A 17,915-nucleotide genomic window follows, 5' to 3' on the forward strand; every position below is an offset into this window, starting at 1 on the left:
AGAGGCGGGTCCAAGCCCCTTCCCCTGTCTCAAGGCTGTGTGAGGTGTCCCACCAAAGGCAGTGAGCTCCAAAAGCCATGGGATGGATCTTGCACCAGGGATGGATCTTGATCCGACTGCCAAGGGGCCTCTTAAGCAGATCAAGCTACACAACTGCCTCACTTATGCCTAATCCAGTCCCTTGGAGCCTCCACAGGTGTTGGTCTAAATTTCATTAGTTCCCACTAGCTTGGTTTGGTTGTCTCTGTAGGTTTCCTCATCATGATCTTGATGCTACTTGCTCATAGAATCCACCTTCTCTCTCTTCGACTGGATTCCTAGAGCTATGCCTGATGTTTGACTGTGAATCTTTACTTCTGTTTCCATCAGTTACTGGAGAAAGGCTCTGTGACGACAGTTAGAGTATTCACCTATACGATTACTAGAATTAGCCAGTTCAGGCACCCTCTCCACTATTGCTAGTAATCTAAGCTGTTGTCATCCTTGTGGATTCCTGGGAACTTCTGTAGCACCTAGTTTCTCCATTTCCCTATGATGTCTCCTTCTATTATGGTATTTATTTCATTGCTCTCCCACTCCACCCCTGCTCCACCTCAAACATCCCCTTCCCTTATGTTCTCAGCCCCCATCCCCTATCCTCCATTGCCCACCCCTCATCCCCAGTTTACTCATGGAGATCTCATCTATTTCTCCTTCCCATGCATTCATCTTTGGATCCTCCTGTTAGCTAGCTTCTCTGGAACTGTGGGTTGTAGTCTGGTCATCCTTTGCTTCACATCTACTATCTACTTATAAGTGAGTACATACCATGTTTGTCCTGAGTCTGGGTCACCTCACTCAGGATGATATTTTCTAGTTTCATCCCTTCACCAACCTCAAATCTGACAGAAGGCTGATCTCCGAAATATATAAAGAATTCAAGAAACTAGACATCAAAATTCCAAACAATCCAATTAAAAAATGGACTACAGAGCTAAACAGAAAATTCTCAACAGAAGAATCTCAAATGACTGAAAGACATTTAAGGAATTGCTCAGCATCCTTAGTCATCAGAGAAATGAAAATCAAAATGACTCTGAGATACTATCTTACCCCTGCCAGAATGGTTGGGATCAAAAACACTGATGACAGCTTATGTTAGAAAGGATGTGAAGCAAGGGAAACACTACCCCACGGTTAGTAGGAGTGCAAACTTGTACAACCACTTTGGAAATCAGTATGGTGGATTCTCAGAAAATTGGGAATCAATCTTCCTTAAAACCCAGCTATACCACTTTTGGGCATATACCGAAGGAATGCTCAATCATAGCACAAGGACACATGCTCAACTATGTTCATAGCAGCTTTATTTGTAATAACCAGAACCTGGAAACAACCTAGATGCCCCTCAACTGAAGAATGGATTAAGAAAATGTGATACATATACACAATGAAGTACTACTCAGCAATTAAAAAAAATGACATCATGAAAATATATTTTTATACTACATATTCTGAACACAATTTCCCCTTATCCCCTATGAGATTCTCCTAACATCCTCACCCATCCAAACCCAAACCTTCTTCTTTTCTATCTTAAGAAAACAAACAGGTCAATAAAAAGAACAAAGGAAAAAAGAGTAGCATAAAGTGATAAAGAAAAAAATTAAAAAGAAAAAGAAAAGGCATAAGAAGTGCAGCACACACACACAGATATGCACACACACAAACACACACACAAACACAGACCCACAAACACACATACAACAAGCACACATGTATACATGCACAAATATACACACAAACATTCACATGCATACACGTACAGATACACACACACACACACACACACACACACACACACACACACACAGAGAAAACAAAAAAAAACCAACAAACTGAAAAAAAAACTATAACGTATCAGCAAGAGACCAAAATTTAGAAAATACCAATCAAAGTGTTCTGAGAAAAAAAAATTCTTCAAAAATACCACATTGAGTTCATGTTCAATTGACCATCTAGTGCTGGGCATGGGACATGCCCTTAAGTGTTATTTGTATATCCTGCAAAACTCCATTGAAGAAAATTAATTTCTACTTTGTGAGCAGTGGTCAATTAGAGATCGCTTCTTTTTAAGGGATGGGAGATAATGCCCACTTCTCTCTCTCTCAGAGCTAGGACCACATCTATACACTGGACAGGTGCAGTCCCTGTGTATCCTGCCTCCCACAGTCTCTTTCAGCCCTGTTCTGTTTGAAAACCATTGTTTCTTTGATGTCATCTATCCCCACTGACTCTAACAACCATTCTGCTTCCTTTACAAAGTTCACTGAGTCCTGAGAGAAGAGGTTTGATGAAGACATTTCATTTAGGACTGGGTGCTCCAAGGTCTCTTACTCTGCATATTGTGCAGTTGTGGGTCTGTGTTTTTTCCATCTATTGCAGGAAAAAGTTTCTCTGATGATGGCTAAGTAAGATACTCATCTGTAGATATAGAAACATGTTGTTAGGGGTCATTTTATAGTTCCATTCTATTAGCAGAACAAAGGTATTTGATTCTTCACCAAGTACATGACTATTACAGTCAGAGCTTCTTGGCCACCCAAGGTATGTCAGGCATGGGTTCCATCTCATAGAATGGGGCTTAAATCCAACTACAGTGCATGATATTGACACTTTTTTAAAACAGCTATTTCACCAGCATATTATGGAGACAGGGCAGCATTGTAGATTGAAAGTAGCTCAGTTGGTGGTTAACTTTCCCCTTTGCTAGTATGCAGGGTACCTTCTAGTACTATGAACACTATTCAGTAGGGATGAAGACTCTAGTTAGGTACCCACTTGAATTCTCTCTGTTCAATGTCATATGTAGGTGTTGTCTTCAGAAATAGTGCCTTAATATCAGTTTGTGGAGAGAAACTGTAGTTGGTAGCCATTCCAGCTTTGATCTAGAAGTTCTAACCCTCATTGAGGCTTCAGTAACTGTCACACTTACAAGGCAGGGCCAAGAGAGGGCCCTGAAAACCCAAGATCCAGATGCATCGCTCTCTCTGTTCCTGGACCCTGGATGGTGGAGGTTGACCGAGCAGAGTTCTCCAGAGAACACCACCAGACTGCGACACACCTTCCCCAGACCCTTCGACCTACCTATCCCTTCATTTGTAAGTTACACCACTAATAAACCTCCCTTTTTAACTACCTGGAGTGACTTTAATAATTTCACCAATAGAAACCAATAGACTTGGCAACAGACTGAGTTGTTTGGAGGTTTAAAAGGGGCCCCTTTGGCCAACAACACAATTAGATGTAACCTGTTCCTGGCACTAGAAGTTTCATTTGATGGTGACAGACAGGCTTTGATTTAATTTGGGTTTTGGTGTCCTGTTATTTAGTGATTCCATTTAAACATGTTTTTTTGTTTGTTTGTTTTTGTGTGTGTGTATAGACAGAAAATTACATACACACATACATACATACATACATACATACATACATACACAGATAGATAGATGATAGAGGGATAGATAGATAGATAGATAGATAGATAGATAGATAGATAGATAGAAGCTCCTACTATAGTAGGTTTCCATATGACCCCTCACATAACCCTTAGTTTTAGCTGTCTGTCCCATCTTCTTTTTAAAAAATAGGAAAATGAAGGCAAATCATTGCAAAAGCTGTTAGATCACTTCTTCATTAACATCAGGTGCCACAGAGTTTTATCATACTCATGATAACTGGTATGTTTTCCTGAGGATTGTCAACTTGTTTTTTGGCACGTGCCTAGCATATATACTAATGGTGAAATATAGGAAAGAGATTATTCAAATTTTGCAAATATAACTTTCATGTAACCACACTCTTGATATATTTTATGTATTTTTATCCCTCATTCTGAAATGCATACCACACATGCATGCATAGGCACATTTCCTTGCTATTTGATAATATAAACTGATTGATAGCAAATGCATTTCTTGATCATTGTGACCCAATTCTCTTTATAATAATACTAAAAACATCCCTAGGGAACAAACAATATTCAATTAATAGGCTCATAAATATTCATCATGAAAGACGCCAACCTAATGGAATTTGTGTCCTTTTTCTTGCTTCCTACCACAGAGTGAAACCCAATATATTCAATGATATTACCAGGTCCATTTCCTAAGTAAGACTATACAGAACTGTAAATCATGCAGTATATTAAATATAATTGCAACATGCTTATTTATAGAGCTTGTCTCAAAGTTACACAACATGTAGATCACTGATAGATTATGGCATGATATCAAATATCTGAAATACAGTTTTTCATCTGATATGAAAAGTCTTACTGAGTGATAATAGCTCTTTATCTTCCCACTGACAAATATTACAAGGTAAAGAACAAAGGAATAAAAGTGGATGCAGAATTGGCTTCACAAGTTAGTGTTTGAAACACTTTACCACAGTCACAATTATTTATAGCAAACTGCAAAAAAAAAAAGAGTTAAAATGACTTCCTCTGATAGCTAGTCATAAAATATTCTACTGAGATACAGCATGTGCCTAATGGATTAAGCTAATCCAGCTAGATCTGGAACACTGTTATATATTACTTTAATGTCACTTTATATTGGTGGAATATTGACTAAAATATTCAAAAAATATAATAATCTTTTTTTCCCAAGGAGATGAATAATTATTTCATCTTCAAGGTCAATAAGCATATAAGCACCTCTCAAAATTAGCCCATAGGTATGTCAGATCCCACAGGTTCTACACACTCACAAAAGGATTTAGCTTCACTCTATCACACAGAAGGAGAGAACCTCCCAGCTTAGAGTAATCAGTAGTTTTTACACTTTTTGTTTGGTTTGTTGTTGTTTTTTGGTTTAGGTATTTTTTATATAATTTTTACTTAAAAAAAATTCTTTCCTTTTACATACCAACCCTTTCCCCCTTCCCCCTCTTCTCCTACTCCCCTTATCTACCCCCATCCCACCTCCATCCCCTCCTCATAAAGAGTAAGGCCTCCCTTGGGTAGTCAACACAGGCTGTTATTCCATGTTGGGGCTAGGCCTAGGCCCTCTTGAAGCTAGGTAAAGAGGAGGACACTAAGAGGGACACACATGGATCACCCCAGGAAGGGGAAAGGGTTAAGATTCTTGGGCAAACTGAGAGGGGGAAATGGAGGGGAGGGGGTGGGAGGAAAGGGGAAGTGGGAACATGGGGGAGAGATGGAGAGGGAAAACAATGAAAGAGATATCTTGACAGAGTGTACTATTAAGGGGATGGGAAGAAATCTGCAGCTAGGGAAAATCCCAGGAACTCACAAGATCGTCCCTAACTGAGACTTATATCAATGGTATAGAGGGTTCTTGAAAATATAATAAACTTAGCTGGGCAGTGGTGGCACATGTCTTTAATCCCAACATTCGGGAAGCAAGTCAGGCGGCACAAAGCTACATGGAGAAACCTTGTCTCAAAAAACAAAACAAAAACAAAAAAGAAAAGAAAAGAAAATATAATAATCTTACTGACTAAGTAATACCTATATATATATATATATATATATATATATATATATATATATATATTCTGTATGTTTCTAATTTTTTCTTTTGTCAATTTTAATTCATTTTGTACTCACTGTAATAACTAAATTGCATTGTTAGTTTTTCTTCATTATGAATTTGAGAAGGCTATGGCATAGAAATAATGGATACCTTATTGTATATTGTGCTTCCTTCCTCCATAAGTCAGCAACTATTACTGTGCCTGTCTTACATTCAATGACATCATTGTAAGTTATGGAACTACATGAATGAATCTCTCCTTCAGGATGCCCCATGGATGGCTTTGGATTGCATTACTGATATACAGCCTCTGTCAGGTGTGAGGTAAGCATGTATAAATGTGCTATACAACGAATGACTCACATTCCAAAACAAGTAACTTTACCTGCTTGAAAATCAGACCATTGTCTTTCTCCCTTTTGCTATGTAGCGCCAGTATCTCTTCTTGGTATGTATATTTCTGATTATGTTTTTGCCAACATCAGTAATTTATTGCAGCCTTCTTCAATTTCTTCATTGAAATAAGAAACTATTGAGTTAGTGCCTTAATTTTAGGTAATTATTTTCTTCTTTTATTGTCATTAAACTCATATTCCCTATATTTATATATGAATGCTCATATACATTTTTGATTATGCACCTTTATATTTATGTGTTTTGTGCTTAAAGTCAACCTTGAAATTCTACAGAAGCATTGCAAAATATTAATCTATATTTTAATCTTAAAATACACATTCTAACTACAGGGGAACAGGAAGTATTTATATAATAATAACATAAAAGTCTGTACCCAATTGCTATAATGTTTCGATGTAGGAAGGCTTTTTAGATCATTGAAATTAAAGAAACATGAAACTAAAATATATTGAAGTATAATTTATATTGCATTTACTTCTGTGATCAAACAGTATAAAGTTACAATTAAACAAAACACCAAGCATCATATTCTATATGTTCTCTTTTCATCTTTCGGGTTGTTGATAACAGAACGTTTGGCTTCCTGATGTGTTCTGTGAATTTCTCCATTGTTTCCCGATTTCTACAATTTGAGTATGTGTAGCTAATGACTTTCAGAGAATCCACAGACAAAGGGGGATGTGAGTTCTCACCTAAGACATGACCCAAACATGATTGCCATTTATTCTCATATGTGCAGGAATGTATCCAAGATTTCTAGCATCCAAAGTCTAAATTCACACATTTCTATAGCACAAACTGACAGGATTGAAAATCTTGCTGTATTTCACTTACGTTCTTTATAGTCCTCCAAAGTAGATTTTTACACAGTAAATTCAGTGTCAATTTAAAATCAGTGTTTTGCAATGTTTAAAAACAAATTTTGACTTCAAATAATAATATTTTCCGGCTTCTGAGAGATACATCAGAACAAAGTACAATCTCTTTTGTCATACTAGTGCCTCATCTGTTTTGAACAGTGAACAGTTTGCTGACAGGCGATTAGTCAAACCGAGAATCAACAGCTTCAGATGCTTAATTTAAATAATAAGTGATTTCTTTGTTTGGATAAATTTTAAATAGATATTTGAGTAAGCTTCTGAGATGCATACTATAAATTTGTTGTTTATCCATATGACTTATATATGTTAGATATAAGCACATATGTGTTTATATATGTATATATGTATGTATGAATGTCTGTATATATGTGTGTGAGTATATATGTGTGTGATCACACAACTATAAACAAATACAATTCTCCTTGGTACTCAGTAAATATATCATTGGCTTTTGGTCTAAAACACACTAATAAAATGGCAATTTTATTAGGGTGCTATTTTATGCAATAAATATTTCATACTTTGACAATATACTGGGCATTTTTAAACCATTTTTCTACTGTAAAAAAAATATATATATATATATATATATATAATGTTTGATTAATAATACTTTTGGGTTGTCAAAATGACCAAAACAAATTCACATGTTAAAAAAATTGTATTTGTTCAAAACCTATATATATATATATATATATATATATATATATATATATATATATATATATGCTTTATTATATTAAAGTTAAAATATAATTATATCATTTTCCCTTTCTTTTCCTCACTGTAATCATTTCCATGCATCCTTCTTTGCTCTCCTCAAAGCCATACCTGTGTCTCTGTCTATATGCTAAATATATACTGAGTCTGTTTGTTGTTACTTGTATGTATATGATTTCAGGAGTGATCATTTAGAATTGGATAACATATTAGGGGGAATCATCCCTGAGTAAGACTACTTCTCCTGTTCTCAGTATTCCTTGGTTGCTTGTAGTTTTGTCTATGGGTGGGGCCATATGAAATATCCCCCTTTGATGTTAGCATGTATATTAGTGTACTTCTTCAGGTCTTATTTAGGCCACCACCTTGTTGAGTTATAGTAAAGCTTCCTTTTCATTATTCAGAGACACACTCTCACACTGGATTTCCTGGTCCTCTGGCTTGCTTGTACAGTCTTTTCTCCCCCTCTTCTACAATGTTTCCAAAGCCTTAGGTGAAGAACCTATGTTGTAGGTGCAAAAGTTTGTGCTGGGTGCCCCCAAGATCACTTGCTCTCTGCACTGTGGCCAGTTGTTGATTTCTGTAGTGTTCTCTGTCTGTTGCAAAGAGAAGTATCCTTGATGAGGAATGTGAGCTCCACATCTGAGGTTATAAAGAGAAATATTTAGAATGCAGTTAGGAATTATCATGGTTTAGTAAGGTGCCATGAAAACAATGACTCAGATGTGTTCTACAAGAGCATGTTGGCTGTCTTCATGAATCTGTTTCTATGACAGAAATCTGAGGGCTTTTTTCATACTTTCAAAGATTTTTATGACTTCAAAACCACTAGAAACCACCCTGCAAAGGTCATATACTTTAAAAAAAAAGGAGCTGAATGCGTATGTCCTCATAAATTCCTGCAAATGGATACCTGTACCAGGTTTACTCTAAATTGCCAAAATTTGTAAGCAACCAAGGCAAGCAAATAGACAGATTGTAGAACATTCAGAGAATATTTCTCGATACACAAGATTGAAAACTATAGAAAGTCTTACTAGCAACTTAAGTGAATAAAATACATGTAAGATTACAATCTTAAAGATGTATGTATACCATAATCTCAAGTATAGGATGACCTGTAAAGGAAAGAATAGGAAAAGTCAAAATAACCACTGATTGTTGGGAGTTGAGAGAAGGATATGTATAAGAAGTAAAGGCCATTTGTATGCTAATGAAATTTATCTGCATATGTAAAGAATCCTATGACACTTTTGTGGTTACTACATCCCACTCTGGTTTAGATATGGATTAAGTGTGTCCCCTGAAGATTGCATGACAGAAGTTCGAGTTCCAGTCCAGAGATGATAAATGATGGCTGGACTTTTAAGAGATTGGCTTAGCGGGAAGTCATGATGTCAATTGGGGCATTGGTTGGGAAGCAATTAGTTCTCATAGAACCCTAGTTATACCTAGGAAACACCATTTATTTTCTCTAGAAGTGAGTTGTCATAAGTGAGAAAGAACAACTCCTTGCTGCTCTTTTAAATACTAATCTTGCCATCTGATTTATGCCTTTTATATGTCCATCTGAAATGATTCCATTTGTCCTAAGAGCCTCACCAGACGTCAGTTGGAACAGCCCAGGTTTGTATCTTTAGTCTCCAAAACTGTGAGCTAAATAAACATGTTTTCATTACAAAATATCCAGACTTTGATATTTTACTATGGCAATAGAAAAATGGTATGTTTTACCTATTATTATGTATTTACCTACCCATAGAATGTATAATGCCAAGAGTAAACCTTAACATAAAATATCAGCTCAGGGTGGTGATATTGTATTATTGTAGACTCACCAATTGAGACAAATTATAGCTCTGGTGCAAGGCATTTATAATGGGGGCACCTGAGTTTTGTGCGAATAAGTGTAAGATGTATGTGTACTCCCCTCTATATTTTATTGTAAACCTGAATATACTCTAAAATAAAGTCTATTAAAATTCTTTTACAACTCTAAAGCATTGGTGAGCTACATCATTGATGACTAACTCAATATGCAAAATAATCTCTACTCTTATTAACTGACTAAAATAGAAATTTTAAGAATTTTTGAAATACCTGTAGTAATGATATAGAAAAATGGTGCCAGTTCTAAGAAATATTCATAGCTTTTTCGCAAACCAGTGAGGATATTTACAAGGTACGAGAATGTGAGATAATTCCTTGACACAGTCATTTTAAGTTAGAATCCACAATTAACTAATTCCTATGTTTGTTACAAAACCAGCTCTTTGTTTTTAATGTTAACCTTATTACACTTACAGGTGGCCTTTCTTTTGCATGCATGTCCTAGATTCTTATTCTAATTGTGTAACTTCAATTACATTTCTAAATTGTAACAGCTCAAACCTTTTATCTTTTTTCAACATAGCTTACAGCCCTATGGTATTTTAGAAGCACTATTTAAGTTCTGGGGTTCTAATTTGCCCATATATGCTAACACATTACTCCTAGATTCATCATGTCTTTTTTTTTTTTTTTTTTTTTTTTTTTTTTTTTGAGACAGGGTTTCTCTGTGTAGCTTTGTGCCTTTCCCGGAGCTTGCTTTGTACACCCGGCTGGCCTCGAACTCACAGAGATCTGCCTGCCTCTGCCTCCCGAGTGCTGGGATTAAAGGCGTGTGCTACCACCGTCCGGTTAGTCACCATGTCTTAGGGGATCTAACACAAGTGTGCTACAGCATTAAGAGGAGAAAACGTCTTTCTTGACATGATCTGAATAGATAAAAGAGTATAAAAAATGGAGGCACCTCAGAGGAAATCTTAATGGCAATGTGGCCTTAAGAATCTCTCTTCTATGAACTTTCATTTTGTACAACTGTAAATAATATTTCATAAAATTGTTAGGAATGTACAATGTGACAATATAACTAAACAAATGCCATAAACTTCACATTCCTGCACAAATGTTAAAATATTGTTATTATATTTAGCTTCCCTACCAAGATTTTGAATTCTATGAAAGGGTAGCCTTTCCTGGTTCTTTGAGCTCCAGCTTTGACAACTTCACCCTAGAGGTAACAGCTTGCCCAAGGCCTGACATGCAGCCCTGCTGCAATGCAAGCACCCACTGCTCCTTTTTGGCAGGTTGTGCTGATTTATGGGGCTATTTGATTTATTTAATGTACCATACCTTTGATTGCATATACTCTATAGCAGTCACTCAAGATGCAAACAAACACATCATATGCTCTTTAATCACTCCCATCCCCCTTGTTATCAATCACTGCCAATAGCAATGGTTCAGCTGTGATTCATGCTGCAAACTTAAGGTCAGCAAACTTGGGTTTGCAGCAGTGAACAGCAGCAATTCTGTGCAACCTCTCCTCAGGTAAAGGTGTTCAGTCTTCCTCCAGTTCAGGGCAAATGCAACAGAGATACAAGATGCTGTATTTGGAGAAAAGAAAAGAAAAATCTGGGGAGATAATGAAATCGGGAGAGCTCAGTGTGTTGATGTGTACCTGTAATCTAAGAATTTAGGAAGTTGAAACAGAGTGATTATGGATTTAAAGCTAATCTGAGCTGCATAATGAAGCACTGTCAATGAAGTAGGAAAAGAAGAAAATAATCATTAAGGAAAGAGAGGAGAAAATTGAAATATGACAGTAGCTTTAAATGTGACTGACTAATATGAGATTGCAATGTTCAGAGAACATATACAATAACACACCTACATTGTTAAATAACGGGATATTTTTTAATACAAAACTGCTGTGCATTAACTCATTGAATCCTTCTTCACTTTTTCACATTACTTAAATTTTCATTGTCTTTTTCTTATTGATTCTCATCTTATTCTTAAGTACAACAATGCTGTAAAAATGTTATCTGGCAATGCTACAAATGTGATCACATTCTTTGATCTCCTTAGCTGTCCCAGTTCTAAAAAGAATGCCTGCATCTCAATTCTTTTGCACATTTAAAGAAACGATTAAAAGAAAATAGAAAGGCATTTTAATTTGATTTTTTCATGTGTTATATTGGTCATGTTTTCCTACCCAAAACTCCTCCCATATACTCCTCACCTCCCAATCCATCCTAATGTATGTTCTTTGAAAAATATTTTTTCCTCCTCCGCCACCACCTTTTGTCCTCCTCTTCTTCCTTTTCCTCTTCCCTCTGTCCCTCTGTCCCTCCCTCCCTCTCTCCTTCCCACCCTCCCTCTCTTTCCTTTCCTTCCTCAAATAATAAAAGCACAAAAGTTAAAATAAAAAAGAAACAAGTAACACACACACAAGACAAAAATGCCAAAACACAGTTGAATGACACAAAAGGACATACACACACACACACACACACACACACACACACACACAGAGAGTCAGCCACACACACATAACAAAAACAAAACCACAGAGTTCATTTTGTGTTGACTGACTACTCCTGGGCATGGGAAGGGACCTACACTGGAGAAAACTGATTGCCCTTTTCCCAGAGTTTATCAACTGTAAATAACCTTTTGGTTACAGGTGGGAACCCCTTTCCACTTTCTCCTTTCAGTGTTGGGACCCTGTCTTAAATCTGGGCAGGTCTTGTTTGTGCAGTCACTATCACTGTGAGTTCCTATGTGAATCACCCTTGTGTCCACAAGGCACCATGTATGTGGGGTCATCTTGTCACATTTGGTTTATATAATCATCCTGCCTCCTTTCCTCATAGATTCTATAACCTCAAGAAGAGGAGTTTGGTAAACATATTCTCTTTAAGGCTGACTGCTCCAAAGTCTCTGGTTCTATGCACATTGTCCTGTTGTGTGGTGATATTATGTTCCCCAAAATATTGTGCACCCTAATAAACTTATCTGGGGTCAGAGAACAGAACAGCCACTAGGTATAGAGGCCAGAAAATGGTGGTACACATACCTTTAATCCTAGCATTCCAGATGCAAAGATCCATCTGGATCTCTGTGAGTTTAAAGCCACACTGGAAACAGCCAGGTGTGGTAACAAGAGCCTTTAAACCCAGGAAGTGATGGCAGGAAGCAGAAAGGTATATAAGGCTTGGGGATGAGGAACTAGGCTGGTTAAGCTTCCAGGCTTTCCAGAAGCAGTTTAGCTGAGATCCATTTGGATAAGGACTCAGAGGCTTCCAGTCTAAGGAAACAGGATCAGCTGAGGAATTGGCAAGGTGAGGTAGCTGTGGCTTGTTCTGCTTCTCTGATCTTCCAGCATTCATCCCAATAACTGGCACCAGGTTTGTTTTATTAATAAGCCCTTTTAAGATTTAAGATTCGTGCAACACTGTTGAAAGTCTTTGTGTTATTTCTCATCTAATGCAAGAAGCTTCCCTGATGTGGGCTGAGTTTTGCTGATATATATATATATATATATATATACATATATATATATATATATATATATATATATATATATATATATATATGAAACAACACGTTGTTAGAAATCATTTTATTCTTACATTCCTTTAGTAGAGTGTTCGGTCAACTATGCAGGTCATGAAATATCTAGTCTCAGTCCTTAGACCACTGTAGCAGTGGCATGTAGGGTTTCTATCTCATGAAATTGCATTTAAAAAAAGAAACCAAGTGGGAAAAAGAACTAGTAGTTCAAAGGAATAACTTTTAGCAACTTTTTAAGAAGTAATTAATTATAGATAAAATCACATTGTGTTCTGAATTTCCATAGATTATGAATGAAAATAATTATTTGTTAAATTTCTACTTATAAAGGTTTATATACATATTACTTAGATATGTTGCATACTTTGGTTAAATATAATTCATTTAATTGCTATAGTTCCATAAACTTTAAAATTCATACAATGTGGAATATTAGGAAATCTGAAGATATTATGGTAACTTTGTATAATTGCAAAGAACCAAGATTCTGTAAACACAAACACAGATGAATGTTCAATATATATAAGATATGATCCAAAGTTGCTTACAAAGTAGACAGACATTTTTGGTGATAGACTGGTTTATAATAATAAAATATGAATTATTCTAAGGCTCACATATCATATATATATATATTCTATAAATCAAATATTTGCAATTCCAGGAAATAACAGGAAGTATATTTCAAATGAAATCCAAAGTAATGCAATGTGCTTGAAAAGGTCAGGTCTGATTTTAGACTTGATCTTTTGTCTGTCTCTTGGCTTAGAAGACACATTTCATTTATTTTTTATTCTGGAATATTCTTCTGACTTCTGGTATTGAAAGCATTTAGATGAGACCAGTACTCGAAGTGACAATTGTCACTTTCAGAATATGGATGATATATCAGTGGCAGAAAGTTTCGTTTCTTTCTGAATGTCTGATGAGGTGATATTCCTTGGTATGAAGATCTTACAGATTAGTATCAAATGCTGAACAATACAGCTGCAATCAAGGACATTCCTCAGATGGCAATCAATTGTTATGGAATAGATAATGTATTTTCCTTCAAAGCAGAAATAACTATCATCCAGATGTTATTAATCTTCCTTGAAATATTTTTAACATTTCAACATGCTGTATTAAATTATTTTCTTCCCTTTTTTTATATTTTTGAGGAAACATTAAATGTTCACTGACTTATTCTCAAATTACAGGCTCAGGCAAGGACATTAAATTAACAACTTTCCAATAAATCATGCTAATAATTTACTATGTGCGATGTCAGTATGCATCAAACCTGCCCTTTAGGAAGACAAAAAGGAGTTAGACTGGTAAACAGAAAATAATGTGATTAAGTATCTCAGGTCATATATGGCATAAATATAACTGTATGGGTACATGTACAGGTACTATTAATGCACCTAAGAAAAAATTTTAAAGAAAATGAAAATGTAAGAGTTCATGTTAAACTAATATAAACACACTTTCTTTAGTATTATCTAGGTTTCTTTCATTTTCCTATGATAATGCTTTGGTTATTGATAGAGTGGCTTGGGATAACAAATTCTGAATGTATATTTGTTGTTGTAAATCATATGGGTGATAATAATCGTGGCTTTCACATGCACCTTTAAATCATCTTTATTTAGGCATGTCATCTGTAAATTGCTCAAAAGTATGCATTCATCATATATGCTTAATATAATCACAGTCATGTATTTTCTTTTTAATGAAAACTCTTCTGAATTATGAGTTTTCTATTTGATTTTACTAACGTATGTTTATGTTAAACAAATACTCATAAAATGCTGTGATTCATGTTTGAAGATATGAAGAAACATTTGGCTGTTTCTTACCCACTTAGGCACTATTTTGAAGAATATACACTTTGTCTTATTTGCAGATTTTTGAAGACTTGGTTTCATTTTGACTGATTGTCTGTTTAAGTATAGTGATCAATTATACATGCTTGCTGATTTGCTGCAGCCTACTTTCTGACAAGATTGAGAAGAGTATAAGATACAGTGTTCTATCATTTGTTATTTCAAAATACAGTCTAAACATTTGTTAACTACTAGACTATGCTCTGGATATAAAAATAAATATTGGTACAGAGTTTTTCACATCCTCAGAGTACATGGCTGCAGAAGAATTATATCTACAGATGTTGTAATAAAACAGCTATCTCTATCAGGCCAGAGAGATGGCTCAGTGGTTGAAATCACTTGTAGGAAAGCTGCATGACCTGAGTTCAATCCTTGGAAAGCAAATACAATTAGAAGGATAGATCCAAGTCCAGAAAGTTGTTCTTTGAATTCTATGTGTATTCTGTGGTACATACATGCTGCCACACTCTTCATACACATGTGATAATAACAATGCAATTTAAAATAACCAAGATATAAGGGCATGCAGAATGCATTGAATGTTTACTGTATGGATTTAGATTCAGATTTTAGGAGTCAACGAGCATGGGCATGCTGAAGTGCAGAGATGGAGGCAGGATCATAACATAAAAAAGAATAGTATAGACATTTAAGGAGAAGCATGAACATACCTAATAATCAATGGATTATGGACAAAAATATATATGAATTCCTCATCAGGTGCATAGTACTACAAGAGGTGTAAATAGGTGTTTATTCAATGATGAAATGAAGAATTTGATGGAATTGGAGTGTAAATCTAAGAATTACATTACTGACTAAAGACTATAATGAAGTCAATAACTCTGTTTTTTCTAGAAATTTAATATTTGTTTTTTATGAAGACAGTTGATAGATGATGATGATGAAAATAGAAAGACAGGTAGGTAGATAGATAGATAGATAGGTAGACAGACAGACAGAGATGATGATGATGATGAAAATAGAAAGACAGGTAGGTAGATAGATAGACAGACAGACAGACAGATACATATTTGTTTCTGTGTAGGCCATGCAGGACTTAATTCACTGTGTGGTTGAGAATGGTCTTGAACTCTTCACTTTACAATTTGTTCTTTCAAAGAGTGCTTGTTTTTAGAATCTACTTACATGACTAAAGAGTCCATGTAGAATATGATTTCTCTTCAAGTATTTAAGCCAGATGTTTCCAAACTGTGAGTTATGAGCCCTTAAGTATGGTTAAACAATCATTTCACAAGGGTCTCCTAAGACTATTGGAAAACACAGATATTTACAATTCGTAAATCAGCAAAATCACAGTTATGAAGTAACAATAAAAATAATTTTATGGTTGGGGGTCACCATGGCATTAAGAACTGTTCTAAAGGGTCACAGCATTAGGAAAATTGAGAACCACTGAGATTAAGCATTTGAGTATTTCATCATTATATCAATTTGAGACATCAGTAGTTGAGACACTTTACAATTGGTGCATTTCTCTTGAAACTTTTTTTTCAGACAAACATACCAAATTAGTTTTAAAAATATGCTGTTTACCATAAAATGTCTGACTCTTTCACCTTTCTCATGTTCTATACTAGGAGAATTATAAAATATTAGTTGACTTTTTTCCAGTAATTCTTTTGTACATGATGTAGTTATTGGGGATATAAGTATACACTATAAAAAGCAATCAGTTCAGGTACTACTGTATGCATAGCACCACCCACCAGCTTACATATGCTCAATTTTGTATACTACTCTAGTAGTAACAATATTACAATGGAGTTATGTCATGTGAGATTAGAGAAAACCCATAAAATTATTAAAAGTTAGAGAATACTTCTCAGAAGACATATTTTGCTTCTTTGGTGTCAAACATCAAAAAGCCTATCATAGAATCACATTAGAAACAGAATTATATTATTATATATATATGAAATATGTACATTTGTGATTCAGCATGAATTAAACTCATGTATTGGGAATGTAGGAGTTAAATTGGCATATAAGATGAAGGAAGACTTTTAGCTGATATTGAAGTATCCTTAGATTGATTAAACAGAAGGGGAAGAAAAAGTTCACTGGGAAGAAGAAAGCTGGAAAACTGAGGGTCAGGGACGATATGGACGACTCCAGACTTAAAAAGACATTGACAGTAGCTAGGTTTACTTGAAAAGGAGCTTGCTTTACGAAGCCAACAATCTGAGTCTGGATCCATAAACCCACATAAAACCCTGATGGAGTAGTAATCCATCATTTGTAATCCCATTGTTCTCCTACCAGGAGATAGATGGTAGAGACAGGGACATTTCCAAAAACTTGCTAGCTAGTTACACAGCAGTGTACCGGAGAGACGCACTAAATTGACAATGAGGACTTATCATCAAGGCTGTCCTTTGATATCTGTGCACATGTGTCACATGTGTACACTCACTTACACACAGGAATAAACACATGCCCACTATACATGCATACACACACACAAAAAAAAAAAAAAAAAAACATGAGTGAGAGTCGATGTGACCAAAACACTGCAAGCAATGATGTAAATGTGTCTTCATCAGGTTATGAACATTGAATCATTTGTTAAGTCACTATTACAAACAGTGCTAAAATTAGAATTATAGGATAATGCAAATTTTGTTTTCCTAAGTATTTAATATTGTAAAAAGACCCTTGGACAGGTGAGAGAAGATGATGAGTACATAGAATGGAAAGGAAGATGTATAACATTGTCTTAAGAGTGCAGGGGGAAATGTTATTTTGTGAGTTTGTTTGTTGGTTTGCTAGTTTTCATTTCCAAGTGATATGGAGATAAGTTCTACTAAGAACGTGTGAAGGTAAGGATTTAGATGTTTGAAATGAAATTTCCAAGAAAAAGAGCTAATGCGGATCCAGGGAAAGGTAAGGTTTGATGGTCTTAACATGAGGTTATATATTCAGTCTCAGCACTGAGAATTGATTTGAGTTACTTTTTATTAAAGGAGTTGCATCCAAAGGAGGTCCAGGGATTGATTCTGGTGTTGATCTCTGAATTCTAAAGGCAGCTCAGACAAGAAGAGAAATGGGCATTGAGGAAAGAT

Source organism: Peromyscus eremicus, chromosome 2 (genome assembly GCF_949786415.1).
Source record: "Peromyscus eremicus chromosome 2, PerEre_H2_v1, whole genome shotgun sequence".
Lineage (NCBI taxonomy): Eukaryota > Metazoa > Chordata > Mammalia > Rodentia > Cricetidae > Peromyscus > Peromyscus eremicus.